At 37.3% G+C, this 22,497-nt stretch overlaps 1 pseudogene; it reads left to right on the top strand.

Annotated features, from left to right (window-relative positions):
* Positions 1 to 21,147, top strand: part of LOC121146253 — a 31,252-nt pseudogene extending 10,105 nt beyond the window's left edge.
* Positions 21,148 to 22,497: the final 1,350 nt, after the last annotated feature.

Raw genomic sequence — 22,497 nt, 5'->3', positions numbered from 1 at the left:
AACTCAAGTTATTTGAGCACAGATTTTGAATATCTAGATAAATATGCTTTAAACTTTGTGCTAAACTGTGTAGAACACTATCATATAGATCAATTGAGGAATGCATGTATAAATAAAACTGCTTAAACATTCCAAAATGAACCAAAGACGCTAAAAGAATGCCAAAAAAGATAATACAAATGCAATTAGAGCAGACTCTATAAAGAGAGAACAGAAGGAGGTGAAGGCTGTGTCTCGATAATGCCAAAACAAACAGCTGATAAGTGAAACATCTAGTCAGTTAGCTGGATGTTTTGTCTACAGGGAGCCTGGCAACGGACTTGACAGATTTTTCCTTTTTTTTTTTTCTGCTGAATTGACTGAAATAAACGGTTATTGTAGGATCAGTGAAAGAGTCACAGAGGAAGAAAGAAGCAGGATATATTTGGCAAGAGAGTCTTTGGAACTCTAAGTGATGAGTGATAAAATTAAAGGAGATTCAAACTGAAACAAGATTTGAACTTGGAATAAAAGATATATGGTTTGTAACACAACAGAAATATTTTATGACTAAGAAAAGTTTGAGATCCTAAAAGATCAACTTTTCATCTCTTGCACTGTCATTGCAACATTTATTACAAGCATATTTCAGTAAAATGCAGTTACAGTTTAACTTGCAATTATAGCTGTATTCTTCTTTCCATCCTTCCTATCCTTGCATTGTTTTTAATGCTTGCTATAATGATATCATTGTTGTTGTTTTTACTGCTGTTAGCATTATTATGTTAGCGGTAGAGGCAGAAGGAGAGGGAGGGAGAGAGGCATAGATGGACAGAAGCAGGTTGTGCACAACTGTTGGCTCAGCCTTCTACATCAGCTGAGCCTGGGCCAAACCAAAGCTGAGAGTCCAGTGCTCAACCCTGGTCTCCCACGTACTTCCAATGTATGCACAAGGAGGTAGTCTACATACTGGAAAGGAACTTAATACAATTCACAGATCTTTCAAGAACAAGCCCATGTGTCCAAATTCCTATTTAGAAAGCAATATAAGTCATAACACACATCTTAAATGCATTTTATTTGAGGAGAAGAAAATTGCCAAAAGACAAACATTATACCCATAGGTCAAGTGACCAGTAAAGAGAATAGAAAAACACACTCAGCACAGTAAAATGCTTTTTAAAAAACATGTCTTTTGACATCAGTGTTTGCACATAGATTAAGTTTATACACATTCCCACATACATTGTGCATAGTTATTTGGGCTTTAAAATTTTCATGAATTCCAACATATTAAATCAGAAATTCTTCATGCATTTTAGGTGAACATTTACAGAAATTATTGGGAAAGTGTTATGATCGATTCTATAATACAAATCATGCCAGCACTATGTTGATTCTCTTTGTACTAATACTTCTAGTCTTTCTTGATATTTTTTCTTAGATTTCCCTAAAATGGTTCAATTGTAAGCCTTTTTCAAGCACCATTGTAAATTATAATGGAATTATGGTATACGAGACCAAAGGATTACGTCTTTTAAATTCTTCTGTCCTGCTCTGCAAGAAATATCCTTCTATAGAACCTGAACCACGACATACTTAGTAAAAACATTGTCGTGGAAGATAGACACCAGTTTTAATCTCAGTCTTGTCATTTACTAGCTCTATGATTCTGAACAATCTGGTGTGGATATAGCTGAGTTTTGGGCAGGATGAGATAGCATATGAACGTATCCAGCACTTGCCTGAATTTCTTCGTTTTTACTTTACATAATTTTGGGAAAATATAAGATATAAAGAAAGAGGAGAGTAGGAGGGGAACATGGGCAGGAGGGAGAACAGAGTGGGAATTATCACCATGCTCCTAAATTTGTGTTGTCCACTTTTTAAAACACACACATAATAAACAGATCACTACAATTTCAAAATGCATTTTGCAAACTAGTAAACTAAAATATAAACTTCTTCCCAGAAATAGCCATTACATTTGCTAAGCAATCCCTCAATACTTCATTCTAAAAATATATGCATATTTACTCATAAGTCCAACTCCAGCTTGCATCCAAAAATGTGTGTATTTTGGCTAAAAATATGCCTGTTCACAAAGGCCAATTTTTTTTATAACTTTAAAGAAGTATTTGAATTTATTCAATACAAAATAATATTGCAGACTCAATTCGTACATTTTACAGGCTCATTCTACTGTTTCCTCCTTAAAATTTGAACAAAATGATGTTGCCGTTTCAAAGTTTCCTAGTTTCTCACTCTTGAGCAACATACAAGATTTTCATAAACTCATACCAAATTTATGAGTAATTGGAAAATTATTTCTATTTTCTTATTAAACCAGGCGCTTACATGAAAATTGGTACAAAATGTGAATCATGTGAATGCTCGTATTACATAACAAAAAGTCACTTTCATATAATGCGTAATTAAAGGATGTACATTAAGAAGGAAGTTTTTCAGAAAAAGTTTCTTCCATAATATTAGACTTTCCAAAAAATTCAATTATAAATAACTTTATAATATCTTAATAATTTTAAATCAATAGACATGCTTTCTTTCTGATAATTTTTTCTTTTTTTTTGTTATTTTTTTGTAAAAACCTCACATCAGCTTCTTTTTGCTTTCTGAAGCATTGATTATAAGTAACATCTGCCATCCATCATTGACTGCCCTGTGAAAGAAAACAAGAAGTATTCCAAGTTTGTTTTGAAAGTGCCGTGGAAATAAGTTGTTTAAACAGAGTAAGAGGTGACAGATAGGAAAATCAGCCAATCTTGAAAGAATGTTGTTGGCAATGCATTAGGTAGAAAAATGACCAAACTAAGAATAAAGTTTTATCAACAATTTTTTTTGAAAAAGCCAACTTAAGATCCAAGTTGATGTTAATTAACCCAAAACAAGACCACATTGACTAACTGTATAAAATTCCTAATCCGTTGTTCAAGTGAAAAATGTCTAACTTATTTGAATTTTTTACACTCTTGTCTTTTGGCAAAGATTAATTATAAGAAGAGTATGGCCATACTCTTAGTAACAGAAAGTTTAAGGTACCTGGAAATGGAATACTACAAACAACGTATTAATTTCAAATTTTAATGCCAAAAAATGCAATTGAGTCAGATACAGTAAAGTCATTGATTGCATTTTCATAAGTTAGCAAAAAAGTAAGTTGGTAACACCAGTAATGAATTTGAAAATCTTTCCACTCTGGAGGATTCAGAATGTTTATGTGTTCTTTTTCTAAATATGCTAATATTTTAGACAGAAGAAAGGAAAAAAAGAACTGATTATACCCAATTTCACCCAAAGAAAACTAATCCCTTTAATTGCCACAATTATAAATTCCCCAAAATAGCATAAAATCTAGAGCTAAAGGACTGATCAATAAGTCTGCCAAATATTAATTCACATAAATCTCCAATCATATTTTTATTGTTAAACAATATAAAAATGTATGCCTGCATGTCCCATTTTCCTATATATATTTTCTTAACAAATATCCCCCAGCAATGCACCTCATTTTATAATTTAATTATATTCAGTTTGTGATATGTCAAGTTACTCTAGGACTTCACTTTCAGGAGGTTTTTTTTTAAAACTAAATTTTTTATAGAGTAGGATATTCTCATGAAGATATATGAGTTCTGTCTTTTGTCTTCTGTAAAACTATTATCAAAAAACTTTATATTTCTATGAACACTAACACATCTGCAAAAAAAAAAAAAACAAGTCATAAAACCTTCTAGAAAAAAAAAATCATAAGATAGAATGACTGCACTGATAATCTCCAAGGAGTGGCTGAAAAATGTCACAGAGAGGCAAATATTTAGTCTAGCATTTGGATTGCCCAGGTTTTATGATACAATACCTCACTTGATATCTGACTCTGCTTTCTGATTTGATATTTCTGCTATTACTGACCATGGGAGGCAGCAAGAATGGCTCAATTTCCTGGGTTCCTGCCACACAGTTGGGAGTGTTTCGAACTTTTTGCAAACTACACTACAGCCAGTGCAGGCATTTTGAGATGAAATGGATGGATAGGTTTGCTTTTGTCTCCCTGTATGTCTGACGCTTTCTGCTTCTGAAAGGAATAAAGGAGTTGTGTGGAAGGAAGAAATGAAGGAAGGAAGGAAGGAAGGAAGGAAGGAAAGAAGGAAGGAAGGAAAGAAGGAAGGAAGGAAGGAAGGAAGGAAGGAAGGAAGGAAGGAAGGAAGGAAGGAAGGAAGGAAGGAAGGAGAGAGAGAAAGAAAAAGAAAGAAAGAAAAGAAAGGAAGGAAAGAAAGAAAGAAAGAAAGAAAGAAAGAAAGAAAGAAAGAAAGAAAGAAAGAAAGAAAGAAAGAAAGAAAAAGGAAGGAAGGAAGAAAGAAAGCAACAGGAGGGAGGGAGGGAAGAATAGAAAGAAAAGGAAAGGAATGGAAAAGATGGAAGGGACTGAGTGAAGAAGAAAGAGAGGGTGGAGGTAGGGAGAGAGAAAGAGGGAAAAGTTAAAAAAAAAGTGCAGAATCAAGGCTAACACTGATTTTGTTGCATGACTGTGAGGGTGATGTTGATTCTTGTCTCGTGTTAAAGGAGAATTTATTTATGGTCAGGGACAGTAAGAAAACCAAAATTTATTGAGAATAAGAAACCGCCTGTTGCACCAGTCAGGAGGAACATTCCAAAAGGAGAAACTGAGAAGTTCACAGATGTTGGCTCTTAAACACAAAATGATTCTCTCCGATTGGTCCCTTTCTGAGAAGTGAATACACATTTAACCAATAGTAGGCAACAGGAGCAGAACAACCTCTCAGGAGGCCCGCACACAACAACAATCAGGAGACCAGCACAGCAACCAATCAGGGAATTGGAAGTATAAACTGATGAAATATGCTGCGTGAACTAAGGACCTGACATTAGAAAAGTCTGCTATACAGTGTAGAGGGCTCAATGTGGTCTGGTCTCTCAGGACACCTGGAGAGTAACATCATGTGTGTGCCTTCTCTTCCGCTTTTTCTTTCCTTTGCAGGGGTCACGGAAGTCCCTACCAGTTGGTTATAAAAACATGGTCTTGATTCCCATATTTAGATAACAATGAGAAACAAAGTATTTTCCTTTTTACTTTTGAAATTTAGAGGACTGTACTTACACGTTTTCTCAGCCATTGAGTTATTTGTATATACTAGGATTATCTATTTATATTCATTATTTTGCAGCCTGCTACCCTGAGGAACTCTCTTATGAGTTCCAATAATCTGTTGATTGAGTCTTTTGGTTCTCTTGAGTATAGAAACATGTCATTTGAAAACAGGGATTATTTATAATTGTTCATTTCTGATTTGAATTCCTTCGACTTGTTTATCTTGCCTAGTATCTCTAGTGAGGACTTCCAATACCATAGCAGTAGTGAAAGTGAATATCCTTCTCTAGTTCCAAATATTATTGGAAAAGCTTCCAATCTTTTCCCATCCAGTATGATGCTCGCATTGGGCATGTCACATATTACTTTTATTATTATTATTATTATTAATTACATTGCATTATGTGACACAGTTTTATAGGCACTGGGATTCCCCTCACCCCTCCCAAAACCCTCCCCCCATGGTGGATTCCTCCACCTTGTTGCATTATCCAAGTTTAAGTTCAGCTGAGATTCTTTCATTGCAAGCATATACCAGGCATAGAGTCCAACATCTTATTGTCCAGACAAATTCATCGGCTTGTTGGGGAGACCATCTCTGATCTGAAGGTAGAGCCGACAGAGTATCATCCCTACCAATTAAAAGCCCCAACATAACATCAGCAACAATTTATAATGTTATGGAATTAATTGACCTAGTATTGAGTAACCAACATGTTAAAAAAAATGCAAGTTCTTTACCATATGCTGTGACTCCTTTATTGACATTTCAATTTTAGTTTATACACAACCAGGTTTTATACACCTTAAAATGGCTCTGGATTACTATTCAGCTGTCTCGTGTCTATTTTCATTATAGTATTTGGCATTATATACCATTGAAGCATAATTTTGCTGAACTTGGCTTTATTTTTTTTTTTTTTTTATGTTTTAGAGTAATTCATCTTGGGCCTGGCTCTGTAGCCTAATGGCTAAAGTTCTCACCTGGCTTGCACCAGGATCCTATATGAACGTCAGTTCGTGTACCAGTTGCTCAACTTCCCTTCCAGCTCTCTGTCTGTGGCCTGGCAAAGTGGCAGAGGATGGCCAAAGGCTTTGGGTCCTGAACCTATTTTGGAGACCCAGAGGAATCTTCTGGCTCCTGGCTTCGGATCACCTCAGCTCTGGCCATTGCAGCCACTTGAGGAGTGAACCAGAGGATGGAAGATCATTCTATCTGTTTCTCCTTCTCTCTGTAAATCTGATTTTCCAATTAAAAAATTATTAATTTTTGTTTGGTTGTTGGTTATTTTTTAAACCTGTCATTGATACTGTCTCAACCCAGATGTTTCGAAGAATGGAACTTGCATTATTTTTAACATATTGTTTACCCAATACTATGTCAATTAATTCCATAATGTTGTATATTGATACTGAGGTTTTGTTGGGGCTTTTAACTGACCGGATCTTTACTGTTAGCCCTATCTTCAGACTAGAGAAGGTCTCCCCAAGAGGCCACTGAACTTATCTGGACAATAAGACGCTGGACTTTATGCTAGATATGTGTTTGCAAGGAACGAATCTCAACTGAACTTGAACTGTGGTTATGCAACAAGGTGGAGGAATCCACCATGGGGGGAGGAGTATGAGAGGGGTGGGGGGAATCCCCAGTGCCTATAAAACTGTATCACATAATACAATGTTAACAACAATAAAAAAAATTAATAAAGCTTAACTTTTTTTATTAAAAACAATGATCCACCTATACTTATTTTGCTTAGGGTTATTAGCAAGAAGTGGTGCTGTATTTTATCAAATGCCTCTCTGCATCTATTGAGATGATCATATGGTTTTTGTTTTTCTATTTGCTGATGTGGTGTGTCACATTTATGGATTTGCATGTGTTGAACCATCCCTGTATGCCTGGGATAAATCCTTCCTGGTTTGATGTATTGCTGATGTATTGTTGGATTCTTTCAGCTAGCATCTTATTTGGGAACTTTATAACTATGTTCATGATAAATATTGGCCTGTAGTTTCCTTTCTTTGTTGTATCTCTGTCTGCCATTTTTTATTAAAGTGATGCTGCCTTAAGAAGGATTGCTTCCTTTTGTATTGTTTTGAGTAGCTTGTGGATAATTGGGACAAATTCTTTTTGAAATGTTTAGTACAATTTAGAGGTGAAGCCATCTGTTCCAGGGCTTTTCTTGGTTGGGAGTGATATAATTATTGCTGCAAACTCCATCCTGGTTATTGGTGTAATTAGATTGTGCCACAATTCAACATAAGTAGATTATATGTATCCAAAAATCTATGCATTTCTTAAAAGTCTTCTGATTTGTTGGCATGTATTTGCTTGTAATAGGTTCTGATTATTCTTTATGTCTGAGGTATCTGTTATTATTTCCTATTACATCTCTGATTCTATTGACACATATCTTCTCCCTGCTTTTTTGATTAGCTGTGCTACTGGCTAACCTGTTTTACTGAAATCTCAAAGAACCTGCTCTTTGATTCATTGATCTTATGTATTAATCTTTTGATCTGTATTTCATTTATTTCCTCCCATATTTTCATGATTTCTGTTTTTTTTTTTCCTGCCCAATTACATACTGCCTTTTTAGTTTCTTCACAGAAGCGTTAATCAAAATGAATTTTCCTCTTAACACTGCCTTGATTGTGTACTACAAGATTTGATAAGTTGTGTTGATGGTTTCATTCAGTTCAAGCAATTTTTAATTTCCTCTTTGATTTCTTCTGTAACTCATTGTTCATGTAGTAACATGTTTAATCTCCAAATATTTGTGTGTCTTCTGGGATATTTTGACTTTCAGTTTCCAATTTCCCTCTACTGTGGTCTGAAAAGATGGATAGTATGATTTCAATTTCTTTTAAATTTTCTGAGGTTGGTTTTGTATCCAGAATGTCCCTGACAATGTTCCATGCACTGATGAAAAAAGAGTGTATTCTGTATCCACAGGATGAAATGTTCTGTACATATCAAATGAGCCTATTTGTTATATTGTCTGGGCAAGCTCTGTCAATTCCTTGTTGAATTTCTGTCTTGTCAGTCATCCTTTGAGGTTAGCGGGGTGTTAAGATCCCCATTATTATTGTATTGGAGTCTGTTTCTTCTTACAAACCCATTAATATTTGTTTCACATAGCATAGCTAGGTGCCCCGGCATTTTGTGTGTATATATTTATTATGATGACTTTTTCCTGTTGCATGGATCCCTTGACCTTATGTGGTATCCTTCACCTCTTTTAATGCTTTTAACATTTAAATCTATATTATCTAATATTAGAATGACTATACAAAAGCATTGTTCCTTTCCATCATTATGGAGTTTTCTTTTCCATCCTTTAACTTTCAGTTTCCATGATTCTTTGTTGGTGAGATGTATCTCCTGTGGGTAATAGGTAGATGGGTCCCGTTTCTTGACCCAGTCTACTAATCTATCATTTGATCATTTTAAGCCATTTAAATTCAGAATTAATATCAATAGGTGGTGATTTGGGCCTGTCATGGTAGTAACAATTTCTCACTCAGTGATTTAGGTTTCTTTTATCATTTTAATGGGATATTCTCCACATTTGCCTTGGAATTTGTGGATGCTATTGCTTTTGTCTGTAGCACATTTATATACAACATTTGGAGGGCAGTTCCGGTAGAGGTGATATCTTTCAGTTTTTGGTTGCTTTGGAAGTTTTTCATCTCATTTTTAAATACAAAAGGTATTTTTGATGAGTGTGTTAATTTAGGTTGACTTTTTCTTTCTTCTAGGATCTGGAATATGTCACTCCATTCTCTTCTGGCCTATTTAAGTATCTCTTATTTATGTTCAATCTAAGATAGCTAGATTTTGATGTGTTGTAGTGAGGGTTGCTTTTGGCCATCTCTACTTAGAGATCTGTGGCCCGCATATATTTTGTTTCCCAATTCTTTCTCTAGGTTAGGAAAGTTCTCCATTATTATTTTATTAAATATGTTGTTTAACTCAGTTTCTGTTTGTGCGCTTTCTGGGATTCCCTAACTCCTGTTTTTAACTCCCTTAGTTCTTGCACTTTTCTTTTCAGCGTTACAGAGCTCCCCTCGCAGCTTTTTGATTTTTAGTGTTATTGCAGGAGGTCTCTTCCACTTTTGAGAATCTTTTCTTCTGCCTCACTCATTCTGTTCTTCAGGCTTTCCACTGATATTTTTTAAGATTTCTTTTTTTTTATTATGGGAAAATCAAATTTACAGAGAGAGAAAGACATTCTGTCCACTGATTCACTCCTCAAATGCCAGCAACAAACATGCAGGTTCAGGGTTCCCAGGGTTTTGGGCCATCCACTGCTGCTTTCCCAGAGGACAAGCAGGGAGCTGGAAGAGACGTGGGATAGCTGGGAAACAAACTGGCATTCACATGAGATCCTGGCGCAATCAAAGCAAGGATTTTAGCCACTAAGTTGTAGCACCAGACCCTCAATGAATTTTTAATTTGCTGTATTGAGGTCCTCATTTCTAATAATTCAACCCAGTTTTGTTTCAGTGTTGCCATTTCCTGTGCAGTACATTCTGTGAACACTTGTGTGTGCTTCTCTTTATTTTTGAGATTTATAATGTGTTTAAATTCTTTATCTGACAGCTACTCAATATCTTCCTCAATTTAGCTAACCCTAAGGCTGATATAGCCTTTTGCTCCATTGTGGTTGAGGCTTAGAAACCACATTCTTTTTACTTGTGCCTCTTCTCCTCCCCTTGGCAACTGCAATTCTGATTAGCAGACACTGATTTTTCAGGCAGCATCATTCGCAGATCTACAGGTCAACTTTGCTGATCCTGCTCAATGCCCAGTTCTCTGATATCACTTGTGTCACGACCTCCAGCCAGTTTAGTCCTAGGCTCTCATGCTATACTTCTTCCATGCTTCCTACCACCTCAATTGCTGGTTTTCTTTCCACTGCCTGTGATCCCATTTTGTGGCCACACCATTTTCTGCTTAGCTTTTCCCACTCTCCTGGTTCCAGCAGTGCCCAGGATTAGGGAGACACAAGTTGTGACTTTAAAATCTTGATTAAAGAGCCCAGCATGGGATCCTAGCAGCTAAAATCTTCACCTTGCATGCACTGAAATCTCATATGGGTGCCAGTCCGTGCCAGCAGCCTCACTTCCCATCCAGCTCCCTGCTTGTGATCTGGGAAAGCAGTAGAGGATGGCCCAAAGCCTTGGGACCCTATACCCACATGTGAGACTCGGAAGAAGCTCTTGGCGCCTGGCTTCCGGTTGTCTGGGCTCCAGTCATTGTGGTCACTTGAGGAGCGAGCCAGAGGATAGATCTTTCTGTCTTTCCTCTTCTTTGTTAATCTGACCATTTCCAATAAAATAAATATATTTTTAGAAAGAAAGAAAGAAAGAAAGAAAGGAAGAAAGAAAGAAAGAAAGAAAGAAAGAAAGAAAGAAAGAAAGAAAGAAAGAAAGAAAGAAAGAAAGAAAGAACTCGACCATAAAGCTGTCAGTGGTGCCCATTGCACAAGTTTTTTTTTGTTTGTTTTTCCTTTTTCCTTGCCAGAACCTGCTGGCCATCATGTCTGAGGGCAACCTGGACCTATTTAGGATGGATCCTGTGGGATGCCAGGTCAGTTTTGTTTTCCCAGTAGAAGCAAATATAATGCATTGAGCCAGAAGTGAGTTTCCCCTTGGTTCAGCAGCTGTAACCACTCACTTATGTCCCTCAGAACCTTTGACACAGAAGTCAAAAAGGCAACAGATGTGGCACTATTTGGGATCAAGGTTGTGAAACACCCCCGGTTCCCACACCCATCTGCTCAGGTTCTACCACTCTACATTTGTTCATCTTAGATTTTTAAAATCAGGAGGACCTGCATTTCTATGCCTGGATTCGCTTGCTGAGTGCCCAGTGAGCTCCCATTCCCACCTGGCCACCGATGGAGCTCTCATCACTGCTAAAATATGTGTTCATTGCAGCACTATTCCACTGTCTCTACTGCCTCACTGTGTCCACAGGTCCCTGGTGGCCACTGCTGTTAGCCAGTCCTCTCCTATTTCCCAGCATCATGATTGCCCTCTTTGCTTAATCTCAGGAAATCCTTCTGTGTCCATTGTAACCTGTCTTCGCCCTTTTCTACCATTTTGCATTCTCGTGTTCCATTTTTGATCCAGCTCCCAGCTAATGTGCATGGGAAATCAGCAGAAGATCGCCCAACTCCTTAGGACCACGTGGGAGATCTGAGAGAAGCTCCTGGTTTTAGTCCTTTATCTTGCCCAGAACCTGCAATTGGGGGAATTTTAGGAGTCAAATAAAGGAATACTTCTATCTCCCTTTCTCTCTCCCATTTTTTTCTCTCTCTCCCCTCCTCTCTTTCTTTCTCTGTAACTCAATCCTTCAAATAAAATGAACCTTTAAAAAATCCTCATATTTTATTGGCATTCTTGACATAAAAACTATGTTTTTTTCCTATAAAATTAGAAAAGCGTTGTAGTCTTTCATTCATTCTACCAAAAAGTGGTTCTTGTCTACTTTTCATTAAAAATATGAGAATGACTGCAATAACAAAAATCCCATGATTTTTTAAAAAAATATTTTTGAGGTATTTTCAGTTAGCTATATGTATTTATATGCAAACATTTGTAACCAAGGAACATGGTATTGTGGCTAGAAGTGGTTAAAAGCAGAAATCTTTGCTTGAAATTAGAAAAATAAACACGATAAAAACAGAAATTCACAGCACCCTGAGATCATCAAGGACAGCGACAAACATGTGGTTAATGTTGAGGTTTCCTATTATGTACTTAGCAGCAGCAAGAATGACATAACTACACCAGCCATAACTAGGAGACAGGAGAAAGCAGCAGTATTTCAGCTTTAACTGATTCTCTATACTATGTGAGTGCTTCCTAAAGTTCATGGAAAATTCACATTCCCTTTTCGTTGATAGTCCATGAACTTGTTGAAGTTTCCTCATTATGAGGATGCTAACATGAAATGTGAGTATTATTGAAGAGATGAATAAATCTAAATTTCGATAAAGAAGACTCTAAGAAAAATGTTACACAAAAGTAAGGCAGCTTTGAATAGTAAAATTTTAATTATAAATGATAAATAAGTTCTAGAGAGCTACCGCAAAATATGATGCATATAGTAAAAAACACCATACAAAGAATATTTAAAATTTTTATTCAATAAGCATACTATGAAAAGTATTTGTGGGTCTATATTTTTTTTATCAAAAATTTAATTTATCCACAGTTTTCTGATGCCTTCCCACACAGTACACAAAAAGAATGGTTGAAAGAGCAGATTTAATTATATTATACACAATATAATATATGATATTTATGCTTATGTACTTATATATAAATAATACAATATATAATATATTTATATAATAGATACATTACTATATTATATATAATGAGTATATAATATATATTTTATAATTCTATGTGTATTATATATATACACACACATATATACATTTAAATAAACACATGTTGAAGGCAAGCCTCCAGGATTTCCAGCGTGCCCACTGCCCTTACTGTTGCGAGCTTCCTGTCACTCATCATGTTAGCGTGACTAGGGCTTATTTTCAGAGTTTTTCTTTTTGCTGTTTATCTCATCCAGTCTCACTTAAACTGCAAACTCCTGTTCTCAGCCTGAAAGCCTCCTCCACATAGAGTGTATTTTATTGAATTCCTGAGTTAAGTTTTATAAAATCTGGACTCTAGAACTTTCATGTTTCAAATATAAAATTATTTTTACTCAACAAAATGCATCTCCTTGCTTTTTCGCTAAGATCATTGATAACTTCCAATGAACTGAGGTTTGGGTTCTAACTTCCTGAAACCACTTAGAATCTCCTCTGAACAGTGACTCAGATATTGAGTCTACCTCTCTAACTGGGCCTACTCTTTGCACATCTGGTCTTCACAATGTATTTATAATTTATGATACTCAATATTTTCCACAATATTTCTTTTACTTTATATTTACTATTTTTACTACTTTATATTTACTTTATATTTAAGTTTTTAGTATTTAAGAATAGATGTAGTGATCCAAATAATGAAAATTAATTTTCCTATTTATAGTTTTCTTGTCCCTTGTTTTCTCCCTGTGGATCGCATTAATTTTATGATATATCTCTCTCATTAAGCAAAGTAATAACTTGTTATAATATATAAGAAAATCAGTTAAGGCAAAATGATATTTAAACTGTTTTTAAAAACTCAATACAGGTTCCTGATTTTAAAAAAAAATGAGCTGGAAATCAAACTTCAGCTCATTAATAATTATACTTTATAATAATTTTATGGTTGGCTTCATATTAATTCTCATAATTATTTGAAGAGTGTTATCTAATCATGCTTATCATGTTCATGTTTTAAGATCCTTAAGGAAGGCTGAAACATAGGCTAACTGCTCACCTAACTTTCCACTATTTCACTTTTTTTTTAGCAAATACTATCACTGAAAAGGTGGACTGTAACACACTAAATACCCAACTTACTTAAAAATGACTTATTTACATTTCCCACAAACTTGTTCTTTTCCAGAATTCATGTTACTATCAGTGCAGTGTCCAGTACACACAGAAGACAGGACTGGCTGTAGTTAAAAGGCTGCTGTCTCAAATAGCTCCAATCTTAGGAGAAAGTTAGGTTGCTGGCTTCACAGTCAGCACTGAGTTGAGCTAGTATGCCGTTCCTGAGGGAAGAGCTTCTTACAGAGCCGCCTTAACTAAGTTACTCGAGTGGAACACAGGAAAGGAGGCTGCAAGAAAGAGGTGATGGAAAGCAGATACAAATCCAGGAGCCATAGCTAAGGGGTCAACTATGATTAGATATTGGAACTGGGGAAATTTGCCTTTACCCTGTCTTTATGAAAGAGGTCAGGGAATTTCACTGTGGTTTGAATATTAGTTTTTATATTGAGTTTCTCCCTATAATCCATAAGCTAAACATTAGTTCTCTAAAGACTTGTGTTAATGGTACTAAGGAAATGGGAGCTTAATCTAATTTTGGTGTTTGGAAGTGGCAACTTCTGGAAGTGAATGGGTTCAGTTAATTAGCAAGGGTAGAGTCCATGACTAAATTGTCATGATGTTTTATTAGATTACATATGTGACAGATTTTTTTCCTCTTGCTGTGTGATGTTCTGCACTGCACTGAATGTCGTCTGCTGCCTTATATGAGCTGCCTCTGAAATATTGTCTACTGCACAAGCATCAGCAACTGAAGAGGCCTAGTCCTGATTCATGCACTCTATGGTTGTTCCACATATATTGTGATTGTCCCTGTGGACAGGATTTGAATTCAGTGATCTAGTTGGGGAGCTCTCCAAGAAACATCACCTGGAGTGACTTCATTCTTCTGTGAACTAGCCAGTGCAGGACTAGTCTTGTCCCATTACCTGCAGCAGTCAATGCAGATACTAGTGGATGCAGCTGCCTGGTCAGTTCAGCCCCAGCCCCATCTCTCTTGTTAAATGATGGGTGCTACAGTCTAACCCACCCCAGTCCACCACAGGCCATGTGGTTTTCATGCAAACCAATATATGTCATGGCCTAGTCCACATGACCCCAAATCACCTCCCCCAGGCCTGTCCCTGCCCTGGTTTTAGCACATGTCAGCATGTACTACAGTCTAGCCCAGTCTGTCCCACATCCCATCTGGCTCTCATGCACACACCTAGGAGCTGAAGCTTAGCTCATCTGGACCCAACCCATGATCCAGCCCACACATATCCTGATGGGTGATGCTGCCTTGACCAGCCTGACCTGCCCACAACCCTGGATTGCATGATTATCAGCAGAGGCTGAAGCTTAGAAAAAAAAAAAAATTGCTCCCAGTTTCTCTACCAAGCTTGCTCTCAGTGCTGGATCTTGACCAGGGGTAGTGTGGTCCAGCTTGACATGACATGCACCCAGTCCCAGGACTTCGCAGCCTGTGCTGCAGGCTAACCCAGAAGGCCTGCACCCACTCTGACTCTCCCGACCCCCAGCAAGTTTTGCAGGATAGCCTAGTCTTACCCACCCTAAGACCAGACCAGCCCCAGTCTCAGCTCTCACACTCACCAGTGGAAAGCAGCCCATCCAGAAATGGAGTCCCCGAATTTTCCCAACCAAGCCTGCTCCCAGCCTCAGATCTTGTGTGCACAAGCAGCTACTGTGGTCCATTCTGAAATGGTTCACCCCATTTCAGCCATTTGCCAGTAGGTGTCATATCCTGGTTCATCCTGGCCCAGCCATTCTCTGTGAAGGGTACAGAAGTCTAATCCAGCCTGACGCATCCCATTATCACATGCACTGATACATTTTGTGTTAAAGTTAAACTTGGCTTACTCCCAGTCCTGCTCTCATTTGTGTCAATATGTGCTATGAAATGGATCAGCCCAACTTGCCTCCTGACCTGGCTGACACATATACTGATGCAGCCCAGTATGGCCTGTCCTTCCTCTCGCCTCAGCTCTCTCATGCTCACCAGTGGGAACCTGCAACCTAGCAGGGGATTTCTCCAAGTTCTCCTATCAGGCTTACTCCCAGTCCTGGATCTCGCATGTGCCAGATGGTGCTGTGGTCCAGCCTGACATGGCCTGCACCCAGGCCAGGCATTTACTGGCAAATATTGTGGCCTAGTCTGATTGGCCCTCACCAATTCTGGTTCTCACTGGTGGGTGCTACAACCTAGCCCAACCTTGCTATCCCAGGACCAGACTCTCATACAAACTGGCTGGTGCTGTGGCCTAGCCTGTCCAGTACACACCCATTCTAGCTCTCATAAGTGCCAGTGGATGCTGTGGCCTAACTCAATCTAGCTTGCCCACAAACCCAGCCCACACACATGCTAACAGGTGCTGTGTCTTTTCCAGCTGAATCTGCCCCCAGTTGCAGCTCTTATTCTCACCAGTAGGAGCCGCAGCTTAACAGGAGAGTTCCCCTACCAGGTGCCTTGGCCTAACCTGGAAATGCCCTCTGGTGCTCCTTCCACCACCCCCACAGAAGTACTCTGTCTCAGCTCCCTCGCCTTCCTGAAATTACAGCGTCCCAGTCTACCTAAGGCCCCAGAAATAATTTCTCCCCTGTTAAACATGCCCTCAGGTGCTCCCACTCAAATACATTCTCAGATCCCCTTCCCACGCAATTTGCAGCCCTCGCCTGGAGGCCAGGGTGGCATGTCTCAGCCCAGTGTACCTGCCTTCCTCACATAACTTAAAAAAAAAAAAAAAAGACTAGACCATTATTCTAGCACGCTGCATAGTTAACACAGAATTGGCATTAACCAGCCCAAAGTGCCTGACAGCTGTTGGCTGCTTTTCTCCCAGCAGAGTAACACTTGCCTAGGTACAAAGTAACCTAGGCAATTTCCCATAGCTGGGGCAAACTGACACAATTCTACAGTGAAGTGGTTTAAATAAAACATTTTTTTAGTTCTGATAAAATTTTGTATGGTAATTATTATTTTACAGATGATAAATAGGCTAAACAATTTGTTCAAGCTGAAGAGTTGGATAATAGTAACTGAAACCCAGGTGCATGTCATTCTAATGTGTTTGCTTTTCCCCAATGCTTCCAAATATTTGACTTCTTAGAATACTATAAATTACATAGTGCTTTGTATACTTCCTGGAAATCTACTTACTAAACTGTTACTAAGAGAAATCCATTCAAAGTTTCAAATCATCAGCCTAGAAATGAATCACCACCAATTCTTAAATAGAGAATTGTCTGTGCTACCAGAGAGTTCAGAAATATGTTCTCGATTCAAAAGATGAATCATGCAAGCAAGATTTGTGCTGGAAAATAAGCACAATTTTTTTCTGACCTTTGGGTCTCTGCCTTTTTCTGCTCTGATGGTGAACCCTTGTTTTTCTGCAAAATAAAATCTCATTATTCCCTGAGGTCCCATTTCCCTTTTGAAATAGGGCAAGCAGAACGTAAAAAAGTAAATAAATTGCACAAACTCTCCAAAAGTTTGCCACAAACTGAGTTGATGAAGCAAATGTGAGCATTGAGTTGAAAGCCCGACTATGTTTTCCAGTGCAAATAAGCTAAATACAAATTTAGGAAATACAAATTTACTAGGGATCTTATTAAAATGCAGATTCTGTGTCAAAAGATATGAGACAAAGCTTTTTTTTTTTTTTGGCAGTTTTAAGAAGCTCGCAGATGACAGTTATAATGCTGGTTTCTAGATCCAATGATGGATAGATGTTTGCTTCATGTAAGAATTTATTCTTACCTAAACTATCAGCAGAGTGTGTGTGAATTAATTCTCATTGATTTTATTGGGATAAAAGTATAATATCCCTGTCTGCTAAAATAACATCTTGTATAATTAATATTTACCATTGTAGCAGATTAACACACAATGCTACTCCCCAAGCCACCACAACTGGATCATGCATATGGATTTTTGACTTCCCTGTGTTTGATAATTTTATAATTATATGTAAATTATTTAAAATGTCATATTTTTTCTTTTGGAGAACATAGCAACAATGACGATAGGAAGGAAAATTATTTTACTTTTCTCTGTAACTCCACTTTCCAATAAAAATAAAGATTTTTAAAATGTTTTTATGCACATTATGAATTCATAAAAACCAAAAGATCTTATCTGGCCGTGTAGGTCCTTACTGATGCCTCGTCAATATTTTCTTGAAACTGAGTAAAATTTAAGTACTTGATTTCTGATACCAGCAAGACTTGGTTTTATCACTTCTGCTACTAACAATATTTGCTTTTATCAAAACAAATTCTCTTACAAGGTAATATATGAGGTAGCTCTTACTGTTATAAGCAGGTTTCAAAAATAGTTGACAGAGATGGATATTTTATCGACTCAATAACTGAATTGATTATAAGTCAAAACGGACTTATTTTTGGAATTTGATTATGCTAATAAAGTGAAGAAAAGCAGTCTTGAATTTCTCTTGCAAAATTCTTCATTCTACCTCTGATGGTGACTTTGATTCTTGAGATACAGATTAATGCTAAGCGGTTTTGAATATCTGTTTTGATAACATCACATGATTTTCTTATTCTTTTTTTTGTGAATTTTCTGATGGAGTTTTATTTTTTCCCTTTTGTGACCTAATTGATAATGTCTTCTTTTGATTAAGAGAAGTAGGTCACACGGATACTAAGTTATTTACTTATTTTGAAAGTACACATGGCTTACTTCACTTTACCTCTGCACTCAAAGTCCATAATTTGAACTATGAACTAATAATACCTTATATAATAATGATCATACTTGTAAAATTAGTTTTATATCTATTACTTTATATAACCTAAATATTTATTATAAGTTCAGAAATACTTGTGTAGGTTTATATTGTTTCCTGTCACACTAAGCATTTCACCACCCACTAAGTGAGACACGAGTCAAAGCAATTTAAAAAAAGGACACCCCATTTGTCTGTATTTATCTGCTGGCATAATAATGCTAAATATCCTGTCACTCTCTGGTTGTGTTTGCATTCATAGACAGTAACTAAAGGTTAAAAGGAAGTCAGTAATCCACTCTCATACTGTGAACATCTTTCTGCTTTTGTTTGTTAAATGGAGAATCACTATCATTGACCAGTACTAAATAAAATAATTACTAACAGAAAATGGCAGAATTGCATACTGTCCCAGACAATGAGTGATTCCACCAGCCTTATTAAAATGCTCTGTTATTTTCCATCATCAAATAAAACCTGTGAGAATATGCTATGTCAACACATTGTTTAATGATCAAAAGCATAACACATTACTACTAACTACAGTGATGACTCTGCACAACAGGTGTAATAGACTTCTTCCTCCTTTCATCAACATATCTCCAAACCTCCCCTTCGTTCCAATTCCGATTCTCAACATTTACCGCTCTACTTTAATAAGTTAAAACTTTTACAGTACAAATAAAAGAGATCATTTGGCATTTTCATGTGTATGCCTGGCTTATTTTACTTAACCCTGTATCCTCCGGGATCATCCGTATTGTCACAAATGGTGAATTTCCTTTTAAAGGTTGAATTGTGTTCCATTGTGGGGAGGTTTGAATTTGAAACGGGAAGGCCAGCCAGGGTGTCCGGTGAGCTAAGGTGGTGTGCCGGGCAGAGTCGGGCTGTGGAGACCCCTGAGAGCATGTCCTTTCCTAAAGCGCCGCTGAAACGCTTCAATGACCCTTCGGGTAGTGCACCATCTCCAGGAGCTTATGATGCTAAAATTTCAGAAACAGTAAAAGGATCAGTGTCCTTTCAGAAATCACAGTGATTTAAAAAACAGAAAGAATCTCAACAGAATGTTAATATTGACAAGGATACCACATTACTTGCTTCAGCTATGACGGTCAAGACTTGAACTCAGGGGAAGATTGCACAGCTTGAGGAGAAACCTGTTTCAATAGAGAAAAAAAAGATGGATGAGAAATCTGAAAAAGAAAAACTGTTAGAATACATTGAAATCAGTTGTGCATCAGACAAGTGGAGAAATATAACGTTAGAGTTTTGCCTGCAGTTAGAAGACTGCTTGAAGCGGGAGGCAATTCACAAGAAAATTTTAAGCCTCTGTACCCAGTCTTTTTGAAGGAAGGAGAAACCTGTTTCAATAGAGAAAAAAAAGATGGATGAGAAATCTGAAAAAGAAAAACTGTTAGAATACATTGAAATCAGTTGTGCATCAGACAAGTGGAGAAATATAAGTTAGAGATTGCTCAGTTAGAAGACAGCTTGAAGGAGAGGAATCAAGAAATTTTAAGCCTTACCCAGTCTTTTGAGGAAAACGTTGTATTGTCTAAGCAGTTAGAAGAACTGAATGCAAAATGTCAACTGCTTGAAAAGGAAAAAGAGGACCTCATAAATTTGAATACAGAAAAGAGTGAAACTATGAATGCTAAGATTAAAAACTTAAAAGAGAAGCTTATTCTGGAACAACAGAGATATGAAACTCTACAACAAAAAAATCAGAAATGAATTTACTTCTACAAAAAGAGATGGAATCATCTTCTCATCTTCAGCAATTGCTGTATTACCTTCAGGAGCAAATAATTAAAGAGAGGGATGACTTAAAAGAACAATTAAGGCAAGCACTGGATGAGTTGGACAAGTTACAGCAAAAGAAAGTACAAGCAGAAAAAATGGTCAAGCAGTTGGAAGAAGAGATACCGTCTTCAGCTGCAGAACTGAAACTCGTGGAAGAAAACCTAAGAGAGAAAGAGGCTGAACTGGAGAAAAGCCATCTTGCTCACTCTGAGGCCACCCAGCTTTTACAAGAAAAGTATAATAGTACAGTACAAACCCTTGAAGATGTTACTGCTCAGTTTGAAATCTATAAAAGATCAATGGCTAATGAGATGGAAGATCTCAGCACTGCAAGAGGAAGTGTCCAAAACAGAAAAAAGTGCCAAAGACATTCAGCATCAGGTGTTAGCAGCTGAGAATGGCAACCAAGAATCCACAGGATGTGCGTAAATCTACAGACCCAATTAGAACTTAAGGAAGCAGAAATTAAAGAAGTCACAGTATCTTCTGGCAAAAAAATATCTGATCTGCAAAGCCTACTTGAGCAACAAAATGAAGACTTTAGGAAACAACTGGAAGAAAAAGAATCAAGGAAAGCTGGAAAAGACAACATAATAGCAGAATTAACTGAGGACAGTAATAAGTGTCATCTACTTTATGAAGAACTATATGAGAAAACAAAACCTTTTCAGGAGCAACTGGATGCATTTGAAGCAGAGAAACAAGCATTGTTGAGTGAGCATGGTGTGGCTCAGGAACGACTAAATAAATTAAGAGACTCATATGCAAAATTGTTGGGTCATCAGAATCTGAAACAAAAAAATCAAGCAGGTTGTAAAATTGAAAGATGAAAATAGCCAACTAAAATCAGAAGTGACAAAACTCCGCTCTCAGCTTGCTTAAAAAAAAATGAGAGAAAACTTCAGGAGGACTTGGACAAAGCTCTGGGTATCAGACGCTTTGATCCTTCAAAGGCTTTTCATCACGAAAGTAAAGAAAATTTTGCCATGAAAACCCCACTAGGGAAGGCAATGCAAACTGCTGCTGAACTCCTAGGGAGAATCGAGAAATCATGCACCGTCTGGAAAACCTGTGAAAAACTACTTTTTGTTACAAATTATTGTGTTTATAATGCTGTATTTGTATTTTTTTAAAGATTTATTTTTATTATTATTTTTTTTATTGGAAAGGCGGATATACAGAGAGGAGAGACAGAGAGGAAGATCTTCCGTCCCATGATTCACTCCCCAAGTGAGCACAACGGCCCGATGCTATGCTGGTCCGAAGCCAGGAGCCTCTTCCGGGGTCTCCCACGCGGGCGCAGGGTCCCAAAGCTTTGGGCCGTCCTCGACTGCTTTCCCAGGCCACAGGCAGGGAGCTGGAAGGGAAGCGGGGCTGCCGGGATTAGAACCGGCGCCCATATGGGATCCCGGGGCGTGCAAGGCGAGGACTTAACCACTTGCGCCACTGCGCCGGGCCCCTGTATTTGTATTTAATGTTATTTTAGTATGTGAAGAAAGCTCAAACCTTTTTATTTACCAAAAAAAAAAAAAAAGAATTGTGTTCCATTGTGTATGTATACCATATTCCTCCCAAGTATCTGTTGATTGATACTTACGTTAATTCATTGTGAATAGGGCACATGTATATAGGACATACTGATTTCATTTATTTTGGACACATGTCCAGCAGTGAAACTATAAGTTCATACAGTAAGTATGATGACCATTCATATTGGTTTCCATAGTATTTATAGTACTCAAATGTTCCTTTTCTCTATCTACTAACCAATACTTATTTCTCTACTTTCTAAAGAAATCATTCTAACAGCTTATCGTTAGTATTTAGCTTATCGTTTGTATTTTCCAGGGTATTATTGATATATTCCTTTGCCCATTGTGTGTCTTTTTCCAAAAAATATCTTTTCAAATACTTTGTATATTTTTAAATTGGGGTACTTGGTTCTTTTTTTGCAGTTATTTCATTACTTACTTGTTTTGAATACTAAATGTTTTCTTCACATGTTCTGGAATGGCAGTTAAGTCTTTTTTTCAAAAGACTTATTTATTTTTATTAGAAAGCCAGATCAGATTCAGGGAGAGGAGTAACAGAGATAAAGATCTTTCATCTGATGGTTCATTCGCCAAATGACTGCAATAGCTGGGGCTGAGTCAGTTCAACACCAGGATATGCTACCTTCTTCCACGTCTCTCACACAGGTGCATGGGCACAAGCCTTTGGGCCATCTATACTGCTTTCCCAGGCCATAAGCAGGGAGCTAGATGAGAAGTGGAGCAGATGGCACATCCCAATGCTTGTAAAATGAGGATTTAGCCATTAAGGCATCGTGCCAGGCTCAATGACATTTGAGTCTTTAAACCATTTTGAGTTGATCTTC

The sequence above is a fragment of the Ochotona curzoniae genome, unplaced genomic scaffold (assembly GCF_017591425.1).
Source record: "Ochotona curzoniae isolate NIBS_2020 unplaced genomic scaffold, NIBS_Ocur_1.0 scaffold_3890, whole genome shotgun sequence".
Classification (NCBI taxonomy): Eukaryota; Metazoa; Chordata; class Mammalia; order Lagomorpha; family Ochotonidae; genus Ochotona; species Ochotona curzoniae.
Note: the sequence above shows the minus strand (reverse complement) of the source record. Positions and strands in the feature narration are given on the sequence as shown.